The sequence below is a fragment of the Taudactylus pleione genome, unplaced genomic scaffold, assembly GCF_031769625.1.
Source record: "Taudactylus pleione unplaced genomic scaffold, aTauple2 ptg000398l, whole genome shotgun sequence".
Taxonomy (NCBI): Eukaryota; Metazoa; Chordata; class Amphibia; order Anura; family Myobatrachidae; genus Taudactylus; species Taudactylus pleione.
In genome coordinates, this window is record NW_028284800.1 from 7,551,688 (window position 1) to 7,571,889 (window position 20,202).

The window sequence follows — 20,202 nt, forward strand, 5'->3', positions numbered from 1 at the left end:
ATGGACAAAGCATATAGGACCTCAATCAGAGTCGGTCGCAAGCGCTGAGCGCTCACAACTGGCTCGATGTTTTGGTCCTGCGCACGCACAGCGGCCGCAGTGCGCGTGCACAAGCCCCGGAGTGAGAGAGAAACTCTCTCGCTCCGGAGCTCACTACAAAAGGGCCGGCTGTTGATGTTGATCGACAGCTCAGCCCGTTTTGTAGGCGGGGCGGGGGGTGGCTACACAAATGGAGGCGTTCCTGACGGAACGCTTCCCATTTTGTGGGCGGCTGCACTGACATCAGCAATGATGTCAGTGGGGAGTTTCCTGCTCGATCAGAGCAGGAAGCTCCCTGGGGCTTGTGGTTGCCGAGACCCAACCTTAGGGTCTCCTCGCAAGCCCCGATGGTTTTGACCATCGCGACCATCACCCTGGTCGGTCGCTAAGCTGTGGGTGGTAACCCGCAGCTTAGCTAGCGACCAGGAGGCCGCACTTAAAAAAAGAAGCGGCCGCCCTCATTTAGAACAAGCGATCACTTCTTGCGACCGCCTCTGAATGAGGGCCATAATTTGCCCTTAGGAAGCCTAGCACCAGGTAACAAATCGATGGCGCAGTTGAAGGAACGGTGAGCGGCAGAACATCAGCGTTTTTCTTAGAGAAAACCTCGGCTAGATCTTGATATGGAGCCTAAACCGATGAGGAGACTGCAGCAGCCAGACGAACAGGTCGGGACAGACAGTGGGAGAAGCAAGTCGATCCACATTCGAGAATTTCACCAGTCTGCCACTGGATCACGGGGTTGTGTTTCTTCAGCCATTGTAACCCCAAAACAACTGGGGCCAGCAGACACTGCAGGAGAAGAAACGACAATTCTTCCCGATGTAGAGCTCCAATCGCCAGCTGCAAAGGAGGAGTCCGGAATAGCACTGGGGGATCAGAAAGACTGAATGTGTCCAGCACAATCACAGACACCGGAGTGGACAAGGGCAGCGGAGTTAGACACAAGATTTGACACAAGGACATGTCCATGAAATTATCCGCTGCACCACTTTCGACAAATGCAGGGACGGAGACTTGCTTGTTGGATAGATGGATGACTGTGGTTATAAGGAGATGGATGCAAGGCCTAGATGTACCTCCCCTAGCTCACCTAGATCTTGCCTTTTCCCAACTTTAGAGGACAAAGCTGGGCAACATGACCTCTACCGTCACAGTAAAGGCACAAACCCAATGAACATCTCCTACGTTCCTCTTCGGCCGGAAGACAAAAAGCTGCATTGGTTCTTCAGACTCGGATGGAGCCATCCATAATGGTGATCGTGGGGACTGAGAAGGTAATTTCTTCTCTACTCGGCGCTCCCGGAGACGTCAGTCGACGCGAATAGTCAAGTTCATGAGGTCGTCCAAGGAACTCGGAGCAGGATACTGGACTAAGATATCCTTTATTTCGTCTGATAATCCCCAATGAAATTGGCTTCGTCCATTCGACAGCCCATTTACAGAACTCCATACAATAGTCCTCTGCAGCTCTGTTCTACTGTTTCAGGGACTTGAGACTCGCCTCCGCCACAGTCGCTTTATCCGGGTCATTGTAAAGCAGTCCTAACGCGGCAAAAAATTAATCTACTGTCTATAGTGACGGGCTGGTTGAGGGAAGACCAAAGGCCCAGGTTTGTGGGACGCCCTGTAATAATGAGATAATCCAATTTTGAGACTTGCTTAAACTGAGTTGTATGTTGCAATTACATAAACACACTCTTATTGTACTCAGCCAACTCAATGCCACCGTTGCTATTTCTGCCTCTTCAGATATAAGGTGACCCAAATAATAAAATGGACCTATGCGAGAACAACAAGCGCAGAACAAAACTTTTACAATAATAGACGTTTAACTGAAAATGAGCCCAAGTACATGCAATATAACACTGCGCATGTGTAGCTAAACTGTCAACAGAACCATATATTTGTGACTGGGCCAGCTTCAGTTCTCACAAACTAGACACTCCGCAGTATTGGACATTGAGCCTGATTCATCACGGATCGCAACTGCAACAGCTTGCGCAGATCGGTTGATGGTGCGTACTGGATATGCACCGCAGTGCGCGTGCATGAGTTAGCATTGCGATCGCACTTCGATCACCTATGCAGATACAACACCATCGCACACCGAGGAACGGTACGTCAGCGTTTGGGGGTGGTGATGGGGGAGTGGTTGTGGAAACGCAGGCGTGACAGTCCATTTAAACGCTTTTACTCGAGCGTGCAGAAATTAGCCACTGCGATGACATACACAGCTGGAGTACTTACTGCATGCGACGAAATGTGCTTGAGGGGCCGATGTTACTTGATGGTACCAATGTATACGCAGGTCTGTGAGGCCTTAATGATATGTGTGAAAGCGGTAGTGGGCGTCTCTGTGCTACCTTTGCAATTGCAAACATTAGCATATTTTCGCAGCATATTTGCATGCGTAATCGCAGCTTCGATCGCATTAGCGATCCGTGGTGAATCAGGTCCATTGACATAATTACATTTTCTCATCACACAATACAATAGCACAGGAACACAATACAATACAATAGCACAGGAAAACGATACAATCCAATAACACAGGAACACAATACAATACAATAGCACAGGAACACACACACATAGTGAAAAAATGAACCACAGGAACCCGCAAAAACATTTTTTAAGAAATATACTTCATATGTTCCCTGTCTCTCCGTTCTGGTTATCTGCATTAACAATTACTTATTTGTTTGTATCACTGATCCAGATAGAAAAGTGAGCACTCGGTGACATAGTAAATTGGGAGTGAGCTGGAAGTTTAACCTCGGTCACCAAACTCATGTGTTTTGTTTCGTATCCTGTAATGATAAACAGATCGTACAATTGCCAAAACAAGGATGAAAAACAGCGCAGAAAAACAAGTGCTATAGTTATACTGCATGAGGCATAAACAAATAGCCAAAGAATGTCCAAGAATTAAGGTTTATCTATTTTTCAGTGTTCTGCAATAAACAGTATTTCAGGGACGTACAGTATGAGACAAATCCTGCTGGGATGAAGCTGCCTGTGTAAAGGGTGAACCCTACAGCAGGAATGTGTGCCCTTCACATGACTTAAAACATATTTTGATTCCATTTTAATCTCTCAATTATTTCATAAGTTAAAAAAAAAAAAGGGATCCATCTCTGTAGGTGTACTAATAACATATTATTCATCACAAGCACAAAAAATATGTTTGATCATTCAAAACACACACACGCAGAACATGATTCATCACTGCAGGATTAGATCATCAGTAAAAAAAACTCCAAGAAGTCTAGAAGTAAATAACTGATGGTGAATTATAAATTATAAGATAAAGGTAACAATAATTGCACTATTTTCCTGGCATGAGTTACAGCTAGTTGGTAACTCTCAGTGGCGTCACTAGGAGAGCAGCTCTGTTTTCCTCATTTTCCACCAAAAACCTGGGTCTGTCCCGGGATTTGAAACACGGATCCTGATTCAAACCCGTTCGCTAGGATGTCAGCTGCCAAGTATGCAAATTCCGGGATCGCTAGCAAGACATTAGCACGCCCACTATGTCTTGCCGTGCGATTGCGGTATGTATTTAGATGCCCACCAGCCTGTCAAAAGACGCCCACTTTCCCTTAGTGACACACATCATCTCCAGGAAGTGTATTAAACAATCGGTAACATTGGGTAACATCGGACCCATACGCAGCACTTGTGGCTTACCATTCATTCCCTACCGCAAGCACTGCAAATGCTGCAGTGTGTAATTCAGCCATGTGACATGTATGCTGACGCTGCATCTTAATTATGCATGCCGCTGAAACGGCGTTAAGACACACAGACACGCCTACGTTCGCACCACCACACCCCCGTTTTCATCGACCACCCCCTATCACCACCAACAAATGGCACATCCTGTCACCCATTCTAGCGGGGCGTCTATGTACAGGGTGCGATCGCTTCGCGAGCGCATGGACTGGTTCGCGCACGCGCACTGCGTCTTATACGGATGTGCAGATTGCAAACATCGGCAGGCTACGTGAGAACGCAGCCTAGCGAACAAGTCTGAATCAGGCCCACGGTTCCAAGTCGGGTCAGACCCAGGATTCACCCCATTCCCACTGCGGCGCTGACCCGTGAATATGCCGTACCGTTCACACTGCACACGGGTCTGAATCAGGCCCTATGTGTATTAGGATGAGGAGTTTTAAAAAACACCAATAATAGTGCATTAAAAGCGTATAATAGGCAATTTTCTATGCAGGAAACAAAACTTCTTATTGTGTTTAAGAATAAACAATATTTACTATAGTCAAAATATGGCAGAGTATAGTCAAGGCTAGTTACAGTCAGGTCCATAAATAATGGGACATTGACAGAATTTTCATATTTTGGCCTCTATTCACCACCACAATGGCTTTGAAATGAAACAAACAAGATGTGCTTTAACTACAGACTTTCAGATTTAATTTGAGGGTAATTACATCCAAATCAGGTGAATGGTGTAGGAATTACAACGGTTTCTATATGTGCCTCCCACTTTTTAAGGGGCCAAAAGTAATGGGACTATCAACTCAAAAGAAATTTCATGGACAGGTGTGGGCTATTCCCTCATTATTTCATTATCAATTAAGCAGGTAAAAGGTCTGGAGTTGATTCTAGGTGTGACATTTGCATTTGGAATCAGTTGCTGTCAACTCTCACTATGAGATCCAAAGAGCTGTCACTATCAGTAAAGCAAGCCATCATTAGGCTGAAAAATCAAAACAAACCCATCAGAGCGATAGTAAAAACATTAGGTGTGGCCAAATCAACTGTTTGGAACATTCTTAAAAAGAAAGAACGTATCGGAGAGCTCAGCAACACCAAAAGACCCGGAAGACCACGGAAAACAACTGTGGTGGATGACAGAAGAATTATTTCCCTGGTGAAGAAAAACCCCTTCAAAACAGTTGGCCAAATCAAGAACACTCTCAAGGAGGTAGATGTATATGTGTCAAAGTCAACAATCAAGAGAATACTTCACAAGAGTGAATATAGAGAGTTCACCACAAGATGCAAACCATTGGTGAGCCACAAAAACAGGAAGACCAGATTAGAGTTTGCCAAACATCTAAAAAAGCCATTACAGTTCTGGAACAACATCCTATTGACAGATGAGACAAAGATCAACTTGTACCAGAGTGATGGGAAGAGAAGGAAAGGAACTGCTCATGATCCAAAACATACCACCTCATCAGTGAAGCATGGTGGTGGTAGTGTCGTGGCGTGGGCATGTATGGCTGCCAATGGAACTGGTTCCCTTGTATTTATTGATGATGTGACTGCTGACAAAAGCAGCAGAATGAATTCTGAAGAGTTTCGGGCAATATTATATGCTCATATTCAGTCAAATGCTTCAGAACTCATTGGACGGCGCTTCACAGTGCAGATGGACAATGACCCAAAGCATACTGCAAAAGCAACCAAAGAGTTTTTTAAGGCTAAAAAGTGGAATGTTACGCAATGGCCAAGTCAATCCCCTGACCTGAATCCGATTGAGCATGCATCGCACTTGATGAAGACAAAACTGAAGGGAAAATGCCCCAAGAACAAGCAGGAACTGAAGACATTTGCAGTAGAGGCCTGGCAGAGCATCACCAGGGATGAAACCCAGCATCTGGTGATGTCTATGTGTTCCAGGCTTCAGGCTGTAATTGCCTGCAAAGGATTTGCAACAAAGTATTAAAAAGTGAAAGTTAGACTTAGGATTGTTTACTTTGTCCCATTACTTTTGGCCCCTTAAAAAGTGTGAGGCACATATAGAAACCGTTGTAAATTCTACACCGTTCACCTGATTTGGATGTAATTACCCTCAAATTAAATCTGAAAGTCTGCAGTTAAATCACATCTTGTTTGTTTAATTTCAAAGCCATTGTGGTGGTGAATAGAGGACAAAATATAAAAATTCTGTCAATGTCCCAATATTTATGGACCTGACTGTATGTGTCCTGCAGGATGCAGAATAGGGGTTGAGTACGGGATGCCGATGGTTGGGATCCCGGCAATCAGAAGCCCGACGCCGGCATCCCGACCAGGTTAGAATTAGGGATGTGCAGGCTCGGATAGGTTCGAGTTTGCACGTGGAGTTCGGATTTTTCCCTCCAAAAAAACGGAACTCAGAAAGAGGCAAAACGTCATCTTACATGGACGAACATCATCATTCCTGGACTTTTGTCCAGGAATGATGATGTTCGTCCATGTAAGATGACGTTTTACCTCTTTCTGAGTTCCGTTTTTTTGGAGGGAAAAATCCGAACTCCACGTGCAAACTCGAACCTATCCGAGCCTGCACATCCCTAGTTAGAATACCGTCGCCCCCCGGGTAAGTAATCCTAACCTAACCCCTAACCCTACCCCTAACTCTCCCTGCCTGCAGCCTAAACCTAACCTCCCCCCTAGTGCCTAACCCTAACCCTCCCTCTAGTGCCTAACTCCTAATCCTCCGCCTAACCCCAGTACTTACCTTCAGGATTCCGGCAGTCAGGGTGCCTGCACCAGTTTTCTGATACGTGTCAGGAATCCGGCGTCAGCATTCTGACCGCATCCTGCAGAACAGGAGGCCTGGTACACTGACAGAAGCTACAGCAGTATTACTATGCCAGCTTCCTGGGTACCACTGTATCTGATCCACATTGTACTGGGTCTCTCACACTCACTGTGGCTGTGGGCCCCATTCAGTGTAACAGTGAAGTCACTCTGACGGAAAATGAATGAGCTTCACTTGTCTTCTCTGCCATACTGTTTTTTTACAACTGGGATAATGAGGTGCAAGGAGAATGTTTTAATATGGCCGCATTTAAGTGGGAAATTTAAAACTGCAATATTATTCAAAGTAAAGCACGTCATGGTTTGCTTTGAACTGTATTGATGTATTGAATATGATGCAATTGGATTTTAACATTGCATAAGGTTATATACAGTAATTGTTGCATCAGACTGAAAATAATAATGAATTTGTTGCTATAGGGGCATAGGGAAGAATGTGTTACTATAGGGAGAGACGGTAGTTGCTATAGAGGTAAGAATGTGTTGTTATAGGAGAAAAATATGTTGCTATATGGGGGAAGAAGAGAGAATATGTTGATATAGGAACAGGATGATCAAGACTAAAAATGCGGTCAAACTTTCAAAACCTACTGTTTTCGGAGGTTTGCAGTAAACCTCATATGTATAAAAGGTCTGCCGCAGATATTGGAGATATCCGCTGCGGCCCGCCGGCACTGAAGTCCCCACTGAATGCTATGGTGCTACGATGTGCTGGTTTGCATCAAACTTCAGAAAGTGAAACTTTCCATAGCTTGCTCCCGATAGACAACATAATCTATAGATGGCGTTGCCTATAGAAGCCTAGCGGCTTCTTAACACAGAATTCCCAGGACAGCTATTATCCATACTTGCCTACCCTCCCGATTCGGCCGGGAGCCTCCCGAAAATCGGGTGCCACTCCCGGCCCCCTCGGAAAGGTTGGCAAGATCCCGGCCAACCACCCCCCCCCCAACAGTTACCATAAAACCCCTGCAGTGGGAGGGGGGATGGTGTTTGGCGGTGACACGTTTCGCGCTGAATTGCGGCATCGTGGCCCCACCCCCCTGCTTCAGTGGGGGTGGGCCCAAAATAACGGGATTCCGTGTCCACACCCCCGCTCTGCCCCCATTGCCAGGTAGTATCTCTGGCCAGGCCCCCTCTACCGAGCCACGCCCCCCTGCTTGTCAGGCCTGGCTGCCCCCTCCTAGAGGGGGCTGCCAGAATGTCGGCAAGCCTGCTATTATCGGAAGAGCTGTCCTTTGCGTGTTTAAGCGCATCTAATCATACATACGGCATTCATAAACACCACTATGCATGTGATAAGTGGTGGGATATAAGTAACACCTGCAGGTTGAGCGGGAACAAGAACAATGTGGAAGAAATGTGTTATTACAGGGGTGGGGGGCTGTTTTATTACATAGGTTATCATGGGGGTATGGGTTACATAAGAGCTGATGGGTTGAATGTCTCTCTAGAGGAGGGCTTCCCAACCACAGTCCTCAAGGCACACTAACAGCCCAGGTTTTAAGGATAGCCATACTTGAGCACAGGTGACTTAATTAGTACCTCAGTTATTTTGATTTAACATCTGTGCTCAAGCATGGATATCACTAAAACCAGGACTGTTAGTGTGCCTTGAGGATCGAAGTTGGGAATCACTGCTCTAGAGAGATGAGGGATTGTTGCATTACTAGAGAGCTGAGGAAGGCCACATATATTACAGGGGAGATGAGTGTCTCACTGCCGTCATGTGACCACACCTGTTACATAGCATGGCCTCGGCCTCTCTGGTGGTGCTACATTGCCATGGTGAGCACACTTCTATCCACAAGTGGACATTTTTACAATGTTGTGCGGTATGATATACTCGAGATATGGCATAACTGCAGAGATCCATCTTTTCCTGTAGTCATTTCTACATAGTATACACGTTTAAGCAAGTTTTATTGCAGCCCATTAAAAGGAGTACTATCTTCCAATACAACTCTTGGATCAAAAACGTTTGTGCGCTCCTTTCCTAGGACTTAATACTGATAAGACAGGAATGTGATGCAAGTGGATTTTAACACTGCATCAGGTTATATTGTATATAGCAAGCATTGTTCCATCAGACTGAAATAGTAATGAATTTACCATGTGAAATCATCTTGCTCAATTTGTAATCTTAAGTCGCTTTAAATCTGTTCCTGAAAAGCTCTGAATGAGCCAATTACCACTTAAGCACTAATCACTGGGTATATACATCGTTTAGTGTGTAAACAGCTTAAGGGGGAGATATATCAAACCTTGGAGAGAGATACAGTGGAGAGAGATAAAGTACCAACCAATTTGCTCCTGGCATTTTTTAAACAGCCTGTAAAATGACAGTTAGGAGCTGATGGTTGGTACTGTAGCCAGGGCTGCAACTAGGGGGAGTGGGCTGAAGGTGCACGTGCTCCAGGTGCGCTGCTGCACCCGCCGCCAGTGTCCTCCAGCCCAGCGCCGCAGGGGGGCTCCAAGCCGGACGCCCGCTGAGATTTTATTACCAGCAGACGCCCGACTCCTTCCCTGCAGCGCCGCGGTAGCTGGGGTTCTCTCCTGAACTCCAGCTTCCGGCTCTCCCAACGGGCACTATGGGAGAGACGTCATGAAGTCTCTCCCATAGTTCCGAGGAGCAGCCAGGCGGACGGCGGCGGACGTGGGAGCGGGGTTTAAGGTACTTTTTTTTAGGGGGGTAAGCGGCACTATGGGGGCATTGACATATGGGCTATACTACAGGGGCATTACCATATGGGCACTACTACATGGGCATTACTATGTGGGCACTACTACAGGGACATTACTATGGGGGCATTATTATATGGGCACTGCTACAGGGGCATTACCATATGGGCACTACTACAGGGGCATAACTATAGTTGCACTGCTGCAGGGGGCATTACTATGGTGGAATTACATGGGGGGGGGAGGGGGCGCCAAATTACTGTCTTGCCCAGGGTGACAAAAATCCTAGTTTTGGCCCTGCTGTAGCTTTGCCTTCTAGGCATGATAACAGACCATGCTGTAAGGCAGAGGTAAGCAACCTATGGCTTTCCAGCTTTGGTAGAAATACTAGTCCAGGCATGCCTTAATCAGTCTAGGGCTGCTCACTGTAAAGAAACTCTTGTGGGTCATGCCAAGTGTAATAAGAAAACTAGTTGGTGACTTACAAGTCTGGAGTGTCCTCAAGGGTAGCTGGTGGTGCCTATGGGAAGAAGTTAGTGTGATCTTCTGAGGTGAATCATTTGACTGTTTGCTTGGACTCCTGCTTGCATCATTATGCCTGCAACAGATGGGCATAAACACTGAGTGTGTTTCCTAGTTCCCATCACAGAGCGAAGGAAGAGGGAAGAGGACGGCTCAAGTATCTCTGTATATTACAGGCAGTCAGCTCTATCCATCCGTCCCTGTGACAAAAATGTATCAGGCCTACTGGAAGATCCTGTTACATGAACACAGCATCCTGTCATGTTAACCCTTACTACAAGCAAAGTACTGCTACAGGACGTCTGTGCCCTACTACTACCAAAGTACTACTACAGGATGTCTGTGCCCTACTACTACCAAAGTACTACTACAGGATGTCTGTGCCATGGCTGTGGTTCCCCTTGAATCACAACTGTTTTGGTAAAGAGATCTAATTTCTGCGTTGCGCTAGTATTGTTTGTATGTTTCTCAAGAAATCTGAAGCCAGTGTTTCTATGTTAGCCATGCGGAAGCACTGTGTACTAAGCAGGGTCACGTTCATGTAAACACGCCTCACTGAGCATGTTATCAGTAAACAGTAGAAGTACTGGAGAGGAAATGGATGGGACTATGTGTAACAGGCAGGAGTATAAATAACATGAATGGCCAATGGTATAAATAGGAGGAGCTATTAATAACGTAGTAAGTGCAGTTAGCTGGGCTCAGTCTCCCATGTTTGGCTGCATGTGTCTAATTATAATTCTCAGCATTATGTGGAGAAATCCCTTGTTTAGGTGCAATAACCTGGCCCTCGGTTTGTGCAATAACTTGGTCATGCATGTTTCCATTTACTGTCTATATAAAAGCGGAGGATGCCATAATGGCGCCGGAGCCCTGTAAGGGGGAGGGGCACGAGGTGACCCGCGGGCCAGCGGTGCGAAAAAGGTGGGGACGGGCTAAGGGGCCTGTCCCTAGTTTAACACCTGGGGAGGCATACTGGCCAGTAGGGGCAGCATGGTCAGGTCAGGGGGTGGGGAGACAACAGGGGCGATATAAAGGCAGGTAGGAGGGGAGGAGGCAGTGTACTTGTGGGAAGAGTTACATGTGCACATGCACAGGGACAGAGAGGGAACAGACAAGATAAGTATCATTGTGGATTATTACTTTGAATATCTTCTATAGCTATATTTCTTTGTGCTATCCTATTATATTGTCCTCCTTCATAGCTACTGTCCCAGTGCTATCCTATTATATTGTCCACCTTCATAGCTACTGTCCCAGTGCTATCCTATTATATTGTCCACCTTCATAGCTACTGTCCCAGTGCTATCCTATTATATTGTCCACCTTCATAGCTACTGTCCCAGTGCTATCCTATTATATTGTCCACCTTCATAGCTACTGTCCCAGTGCTATCCTATTATATTGTCCACCTTCATAGCTACTGTCCCAGTGCTATCCTATTATATTGTCCACCTTCATAGCTACTGTCCCAGTGCTATCCTATTATATTGTCCACCTTCATAGCTACTGTCCCAGTGCTATCCTATTATATTGTCCACCTTCATAGCTACTGGTCCCAGTGCTATCCTATTATATTGCCCTCCTTCATAGCTACTGTCCCAGTGCTATCCTATTATATTGTCCACCTTCATAGCTACTGTCCCAGTGCTATCCTATTATATTGTCCACCTTCATAGCTACTGTCCCAGTGCTATCCTATTATATTGTCCACCTTCATAGCTACTGTCCCAGTGCTATCCTATTATATTGTCCACCTTCATAGCTACTGTCCCAGTGCTATCCTATTATATTGTCCACCTTCATAGCTACTGTCCCAGTGCTATCCTATTATATTGTCCACCTTCATAGCTACTGTCCCAGTGCTATCCTATTATATTGTCCACCTTCATAGCTACTGTCCCAGTGCTATCCTATTATATTGTCCACCTTCATAGCTACTGTCCCAGTGCTATCCTATTATATTGTCCACCTTCATAGCTACTGTCCCAGTGCTATCCTATTATATTGTCCACCTTCATAGCTACTGTCCCAGTGCTATCCTATTATATTGCCCTCCTTCATAGCTACTGTCCCAGTGCTATCCTATTATATTGTCCACCTTCATAGCTACTGTCCCAGTGCTATCCTATTATATTGTCCACCTTCATAGCTACTGTCCCAGTGCTATCCTATTATATTGTCCACCTTCATAGCTACTGTCCCAGTGCTATCCTATTATATTGTCCACCTTCATAGCTACTGTCCCAGTGCTATCCTATTATATTGTCCACCTTCATAGCTACTGTCCCAGTGCTATCCTATTATATTGCCCTCCTTCATAGCTACTGTCCCAGTGCTATCCTATTATATTGTCCACCTTCATAGCTACTGTCCCAGTGCTATCCTATTATATTGTCCACCTTCATAGCTACTGTCCCAGTGCTATCCTATTATATTGTCCACCTTCATAGCTACTGTCCCAGTGCTATCCTATTATATTGCCCTCCTTCATAGCTACTGTCCCAGTGCTATCCTATTAATGTTAATTGTTTACCTCTGCCCCTTATCACAATCCCTCATTGCTGTTTCCCCCAGCACTGAGCAACAGCAGTTATAGCTGTAACATCCATCCCTTTAACAGCATCAATATTCAGTTTTATGCAGATCAGTAAATGCAGTGTTTGCAGCAGGGTTGCCTACCTTTAATATTCTCTTCCCCGGAGATGCCCGGGTAAGAGAAGCAGCAGGGGGCCGACGGGGGCGGGGCTTGACGATTTGCGTCATTAAGCCCCGCCCCCTCGCGGTAAAATTGCCGTGATTGGGCACAATTTACATAGGGGGCGGGGCCAAATGCTGTGATTCATGCAGAATCACAGCTTAAGCCCAGCCCCCTTCACGGAGACCCGCGATTGCCGCGGGTATTCTCCTAATTCTGCCCACTTCACTAGGAAGTGGGCAGAATGCGGGAGAAATGCCTACCCTTCCGGGGGTGCGGGGGGTTACCCGAAAAATCGGGAGCCTCCCGCGAAAACCGGGAGGGTAGGCATGTATGGTTTGCAGTATAATGAGGGTATAGGTGAGGGTGTAATATAGGCCAGGGAGAAAATTGCAACGTATGTATATGTTTTACAGTTTAAGAGGTAGTATACTATACAGTATAATACAGATCAGAAATCACATTGCTGTGTGTACATATTTCAGTGTATGTGGTATAATAGAATAAGATATACAGCATAATTCGGATCAGGGATCACATTGCTGTGTGTACATATTTCAGTGCATGGGTTATAATAGAATAAGATATATAACAGTATGATACGGAGCGGGATTTAATTTGCTGGGGGACAGTAGTTTATAATATGGTTAATATACAATATAATGCAGATCAGGGAGGGGTTACATGGCTCTGTGTTAATTGATATTACAGGTATAGCAGTAATACAGGATAATACGGAGCAGTGATTACATGGCGGTGTGTATGTATTTTAGGGAGTCAGGCATAATAGTGATATAATATACAGTACAGTGCGGATCAATTGTATGATAGGAGCGGAATATGCATTAGAAATCATGTCAGTGAGTGTATATATATATATATATATATATATTAGTGATGAGCAAGTTCGGATTTCTGAAATCCAAATCCCCCCGATCCGAGCCGGGAACCGAATCCGGCTCGGGTTTTCCCGCCTGACTCTGAACCACACATGCCAACTTCTAGCTCCCTCCTTCCGGGAGGGAGCTGTCGGGCGTCCTCAGCAGGGTGGCGTGTCACATCAAAAGGGGGCGTGGCCCCGAAAATGACTCGACAATGGGGGTGGGGCATGGGCGTGACAGTGCGATTGCGTCATCGCGGGCCGGCTGGCTCGTCTGTTAAAGGGTAGTGTAACCCCCAAAGTGCACTCCAAAAAAAAAAATATATATTCTTCTTTTCTGTGTTATGAATTGTATGCGCTGTAGCCGCACGTGCATCAACAAAGAAGCAGCGCCAAGCGTGCGCCTGTGTCATAAGTCTGTTAAAGGGTGGTGTAAATCCCAAAGTGCGCTCCACAAAAAATAAACAATTCTTTTTTTCTGTGTTTGTGTGTGAAATGTATGCGCAGTAGACGCACGTGCATCAACAAATGAGCAGCGCCAAGCGTGCGCCTGTGTCATAAGTAAAGAGCCAGCTGGCTCATCTGTTAAAGGGTGGTGTAACCCACAAAGTGTACTCCAAAAAAAATAAAAAATTCTTCTTTTCTGTGTTTGTGTGTGCCTTAGCCGCACGTATATATCAATATAACATAAATGGAGGACAAAACTTTGTCTGATAAAAATAAAATAGGGAAAGATCAAGAACTTAGTGTTGAAGCTGCTGCCTCTAGTCATGACATAGATGATAAAATGCCATCAACGTCGTCTGCCAAGGTCGATGCCCAATGTCATACTAGGGGGCATATAAAATCCCAAATGACAAAGTTCAGGAAAATGACCTTAAAAAAAACATTTAAATCATCTGAGGAGAAACATGAACTTGCCAATATGCCATTTACGACACGGAGTGGCAAGGAACGGCTAAGGTCTTTCCCTATGTTCATGACTAGTGGTTCAGCTTCACATGACGATGGAAGCCCTCCTCCCGCTACAAAAATCAAACTAGTTAAGTTGGCAAAAGCACAGCAAAGAACTGTGCGTTCTAAGAAGATATCACAAATTCCTAAGGAGAGTCCTAGTGTGGTGGCGGCTGCGATGCCTGACCTTTCCAGCACTGGACGGGAAGAGGTGGCTCTTTCCACCATTTGCAAGCCCCCTGCAAGTGCTGGAAGGAGCACCCACAGTCAATTTGCTGATATGCAAATTGAAGATGTCACTGTTGAAGTACAACAGGATGAGGATACTGGTGCAGCTGGCGCTGAGGAGGAAGTTGGCGAGGAGTATTCTGATGGTGATGTGGTATGTTTAAATCAGGCTCCGGGGGAGACAGTTGTTGTCTGTGGGATGAAAAAGCCCATCACGGTCATGCCTGGGCAGAAGACCAAACATTCCACCTCTTTGGTCTGGCAATATTTCTATCCAAATCCGGACAACAACTGTCTTGTCATATGTACATATGTAAAGGTGAAATAAGTAGGGGTAGGGACGTTAACCACCTAGGAACATCTTCCCTTATATGTCACCTGCAGCGCATTCATAAAAAGTTATTGTCATGTTCAGAAACTTTGGCTAAGACCGTAAGCAGTCCAGGGACACCTAAATCCCTTTGTCCTGTTGTATCCAAGCGCCTGCAAACCACACCGTCAACTCCCTCGTCAATTTCCTCCTTAGTCAGGATCGGAAGTAGTCCTGCAGGCCATGTCACTGGCATGACTGACTATCCTATCCGGGATTCCTTCGGAGGATCCTGCATTGCTACACCTACTGCCGTTGCTGCTGGGAGTCGTTCATCATCCCAGAGAGGAAGTAGGAACACCACTACTTTTACTAAACAAATGACCCTCCAACAGTCCTTAGCGAGGAGGATGAAGTACGACAGCAGTCATCCTGAAGCAAGACGGATAACTGAGACCTTGACTGCTATGTTGGTGTTAGACGTGCGTCCGGTATCCGCCATTAGTGCAGTGGGATTTAGACAATCCATGGACGTAGTGTGTCCCCAGTGCCAAATCCCATCTAGATTCCACTTCACTAGGCAGGCGATACAGACACTGTACAGAAACGTCAGAAAAAGTGTACTCAGTGTCCTAAAAAATGCGGTTGTACCCAATGTCCACTTAACCACGGACATGTGAACAAGTGGAACAGGGCAGACTAAGGACTATATGACTGTGACAGCCCACTGGGTAGATGTATCATCTTATGCAGCAACAACAGCAGCATCACCAGTAGCAGCATCTCAGAAACGCCAGCAGGCTACACTGTGTATCACTGGTTTCAGTAAGAGGCACACCGCCGACAACCTTTTAGAGAAACTGAGGGAAATCATCGCCCAGTGGCTTACTCCACTTAGACTCTCCTAGGGATTTGTGATATCTGACAATACCACCAATATTGTGCGGGCATTACATCTGGACAAATTCAAGCACGTCCTATGTTTTGCTCAAGCAATAAATTTGGCGGTGCAGAATTTTCTGAAAAATGACAGGGGCGTACAGGAGACGCTTTGGGTGTCCCGAAAAATTTCTGGCCACTTTCACCATTCAGCTACTGCGTGCCGAAGACTGGAGTGCCAGCAAACACTCTTGAACCTGCCCCGTCATCACCTGAAGCAAGAGGTTGTGACGCGGTGGAACTCAACCCTCTATATGCTTCAGAGGATGGAGGAGCAGCAAAAGGCCATTCAAGCCTATACATCCACCTATGACATAGGCAAAGGAGGGGGTATGCACAAGCGCAGTGGAGAATGATTTCCGTGTTGTGCAAGGTTCTCCAGCCCTTCAAACTTGCCACACGTGAAGTCAGTTCAGACACTGCCAGCTTGAGTCAGGTCATTCCCCTCATCAGGCTTTTGCAGAAGCAGCTGGAGAAAGTGAAGGAGGAGCTAAGACTGACCAATTCCGCTCAGCATGTGGGACTTGTGAATGAAGCTCTTCATTCTCTTTGCCAGGATTCCAGGGTGTTCAATCTGTTGAAATCAGACCACTACATTTTGGCCACCGTGCTCGATCCTAGGTTTAACGCCTGTGTGGTGTCTCTCTTTCCGGCCGACACAAGCCTGCAGAGGTGCAAAGACCTGCTGGTGAAAACACTATCAGCTGAAGCGGAACATGACACGTCAACAGCTCCTTCTTCATTTTCTCCAGCAACTGGGGCTGCCAGGAAACAACTTGGGTATCTTAAGCAACCCGCTGGTGGTTATGCAGGGCAGGCAGATCAATTTTGGACATCTGGTCTGGACTGAAGGACCTGGCAACAATTTCTGACAAGTCTACTGTCACTGCATATGATACTGTCACCATTGACAGAATGGTGGAGGATTACATCGGTGACAGCATCCAAGTAGGCCTGTCAGACAGTCCGTACCTGTACTGGCAGGAAAAAGAGGCAATTTGGAGGCCCCTGTACAAACTGGCTCTATTTTACCTGAGTTGTTCCCCCTCCAGTGTGTACTCCGAAAGAGTGTTTAGTGCAGCCGGGAGCCTTGTCGGCGAAAGGCGTAGGAGGTTGCTTCCACAAAATGTGGAGAAGATTATGATCATCAAATTGAATTATCAACTCTTCCAGGGAGACCAGCCTCCAGAATGTACAGAGGGACCTGTGGTGGTGGATTCCAGCGGGGACGAATTAATACTCTGTGAGGATGAGGATGTACACAACACTGAAGAGAGTGAGGAATCGGTGGATGAGGAGGATGAGGACGACATTGTGACTCTGTAGTGCCAGTTTGTGCAGGGAGAGATTAATTGCCAGCTTGTTTTGTGGGGGCCCAAGCGAACCAATCATTTCAGCCACAGTTTTGTGGCAGACCCTGGCGCTGAAATGATTGGTTTGTTGAAGTGTGCATGTCCTGTTTATACAACATAAGGGTGGGTGGGAGGACCCAAGGACAATTCCATCTTGCACCTCTTTTTTTTTTTCTTTGCATTATGTACTGTTTGGGGCCTAGTTTTTCAAACTGCCATCCTGTCTGCCTCTGCAGTATCACTCCTAGATGGGTCACGTGTTTGTGCCGCCCACTCGTGCAGCCTTTTGGACTAAAAACAATATTGTGAGGTGTTCAGAATAGACTGGAAATTAGTGGAAATGAATGTTATTGCGGTTAATAATAGCATAGGAGCAGATAAACCCACAAATTATGTGATTTTAGCTGTTTTTATGCTGATCCAAAACACAAAACCTAGAACCCAAAACACGGAAGGGTGGTTTTGGCAAAACCAATCCAGATCCAAAACGCGATGAAAGATCCAGATCCAAAAAAACCGAAAAGTGGCCGGTGCACACTCCTAATAAATAAATAATTTATTTATATATATAAATATATATATATATATATATAGCATGCAGCGCAGGACAGGAGGTAATGTGATATAATAAACACCATAATAAAGATCAGGGAACGCATTGCTCTGGGTGTATAAGCAAATTGCTTCAAGGCAAGATTTTCGTTCATAAGTTTAATAATCTAATGGTACATTTGGTGTGTAAAATGTGAAGCCAGGAATACTGGCCTGTGTTTACTTTGTGACACTGCAGGGGTGAACTCAGGAACTACCAGAAAACAGTGGCAATAGTAAGGCCTCAGAGAACCTGCCTCTTTCTGGTGTGAATCATTACACCTAAAGAGGCATAGAGGAACATCCTAGGGGGAGGCCAGGCACAAAAGGACATGTGCTGTAAGTGGATTTCTATTGTTGGTATAGGCAAATATATAAATTATATATTCCACACACCATGGAACACCAATGTCATGCTTGCCTACATTTAGCTCCTTCCTTCCGGGAGGGAGCTGTCGGGCTTACAAGGCTGGGGGCGTGATGTGGCCAAAGGGGGCGGGGCCCGGCACATGACGCGGCATTGGGGGCGGAGTACGGGGGCGTGACAGCACGATCGCGTCATCGTGGCTCCGCCCCCTCTTCACAATTCCGTGATTAATGGCATTGTGCAGCCAGGGCGGAGCCACGATGACGCGATTCAGCGCGAATCACGTCACCGGCCCCCCTGCTGCCGGGGTTTGTACTTAAAAGCGCGGGGGGGTGCAGGCACATCGCCGGGGGCCGGGAGGATTGCCTGCCTTCCCGGGAGGTCGGGAGCGGCACCCGATTTTCGGGAGGCTCCCGACCAAATCGGGAGGGTATGCAAGTATTACCAATGTGAACCACTCAAATGCCAGGACAGGGGAAATGTATAGCATGGTACAGATCAGCGGTTACAGCATATGCTGTGTATAGGAAATACGGTGTAATACAGGTTGTTGGCGAGGTGTGTATATACTGTATTGCAATGCATAAGCGGATAATAGTGATAAAATATACAGTTTATTACAGTTCAGTGACCACATTGCCAGGTATGTGTATATATATATAATGCAGTATAGGAATAGGATATACAGTGCAATGCAGTACAGGGATTACATTGGCATAGGTGTGTCTATTATATTAGGAGTTAAGATGTTGTAGAATTCAGTTCAGTGATTACACTGCAGTGTATATAGGTGTATGGCAGTGTATAATGTATAAAAATAGTATAAGCTATAGCATGTCACAGATCAGTGATTACACTACGACATATATACATATATTTATATAGTTAAAAGATAGGTAGGTGTGTGTATATATAGGTAGATTATATATATTGTATAGATAGGTATTGCTGGGTACGAGATATAACAGCCTTGCATTGGGAAGTTTACACGTATCGGATTCCAATGCTGTGTGTATGGGTATATTGCTTGGTATAAGGTAATATGAGGTATAGTAGGATATTAGATAGTGTACGACGTTAACAGCAGAATAAAGCAGATCAGGGATTGCATTTCAAGGTATATGGATATTAATGCAGTATACAGGAGAGGTCCGATCAGGGAGTACATTGCTGTGTGTTTGAGGTATAGTAGCAGTGCAGGAGGTATAGTAGCAGTACAGGAGGTATAGTAGCAGTGCAGGAGGTATAGTAGCAGTGCAGGAGGTATAGTAGCAGTGCAGGAGGTATAGTAGCAGTGCAGGAGGTATAGTAGCAGTACAGGAGGCATAGTAGCAGTACAGGAGGTATAGTAGCAGTACAGGAGGTATAGTAGCAGTGCAGGAGGCATAGTAGCAGTACAGAAGGCATAATAGGGAGACAATGGTCTACAGAATTCAGATAAGTGATTTCATTGTTGGGTGTCTGCATTGCAGCTTGGAGGGGTGATAGTAATATAGGCCCTCATTCAGAGCCGTACGCTCTGAGCAGAGCGCACGCTCTGCATGAGGGCCGGGCTCCATTTTCATGGAGCGTCCTCCTGGACGCTCGTATAGCTGTGGGTCACCACCCACAGGCTATACGAGCGTGCATTTTGATGGCCGCGATGGTCGTGACCATCGCGACCATCGAAATTGCGAGCCGGAGCCTGCGGTTGAGGTTTTCAACCGCAAGCTCCGGAGTGATTTTGGCTCTATCAGAGCCAAAATCACTCCCACTGACATCACTAGTGATGTCAGTGGGCCGGCTTCTGACAGGAGGCGTTCCCGTGGGAACGCCCCCGTCAGGGAGGCACGCCCCCGGCACGCCCACCAAAGGGGGCGTGCTGTCAATCAACATTGACAGCACGCCCCCTTTGATCAGACACAACGAGCGAAGGAAAGTCCTTCGCTCGTCGTGTCTGGCGCATGCGCACGACGGAGCTCCCTCCGTCGTGCGCATGCTCAGTGCAGACCATCGACCCACTTGCGAGCGGACAGCCGCTCGCGAGTGGGTCTGAATCAGGCCCATAGTGTGCAGTAGAGTACAGACCAGTAATTGCACTGC

General features: G+C 46.3%; 1 protein-coding gene across 2 annotated transcripts in view; it reads right to left on the minus strand.

Annotated features, from left to right (window-relative positions):
• The window catches only part of PRKAG2 (protein kinase AMP-activated non-catalytic subunit gamma 2), a 457,564-nt gene that overhangs the window by 274,132 nt on the left and 163,230 nt on the right, over positions 1-20,202 (minus strand). Inside the window, exon 1 of one of the 2 annotated variants that reach the window (XM_088446442.1) lies at positions 9,765-10,317. The exons of the other annotated variant lie outside the window; for it this stretch is intronic. The gene's annotated coding sequence lies outside the window, so the exon portion shown is untranslated. Of the gene's footprint in view, positions 1-9,764; positions 10,318-20,202 lie in introns of those variants that run through there. 2 annotated transcript variants of the gene reach the window in all.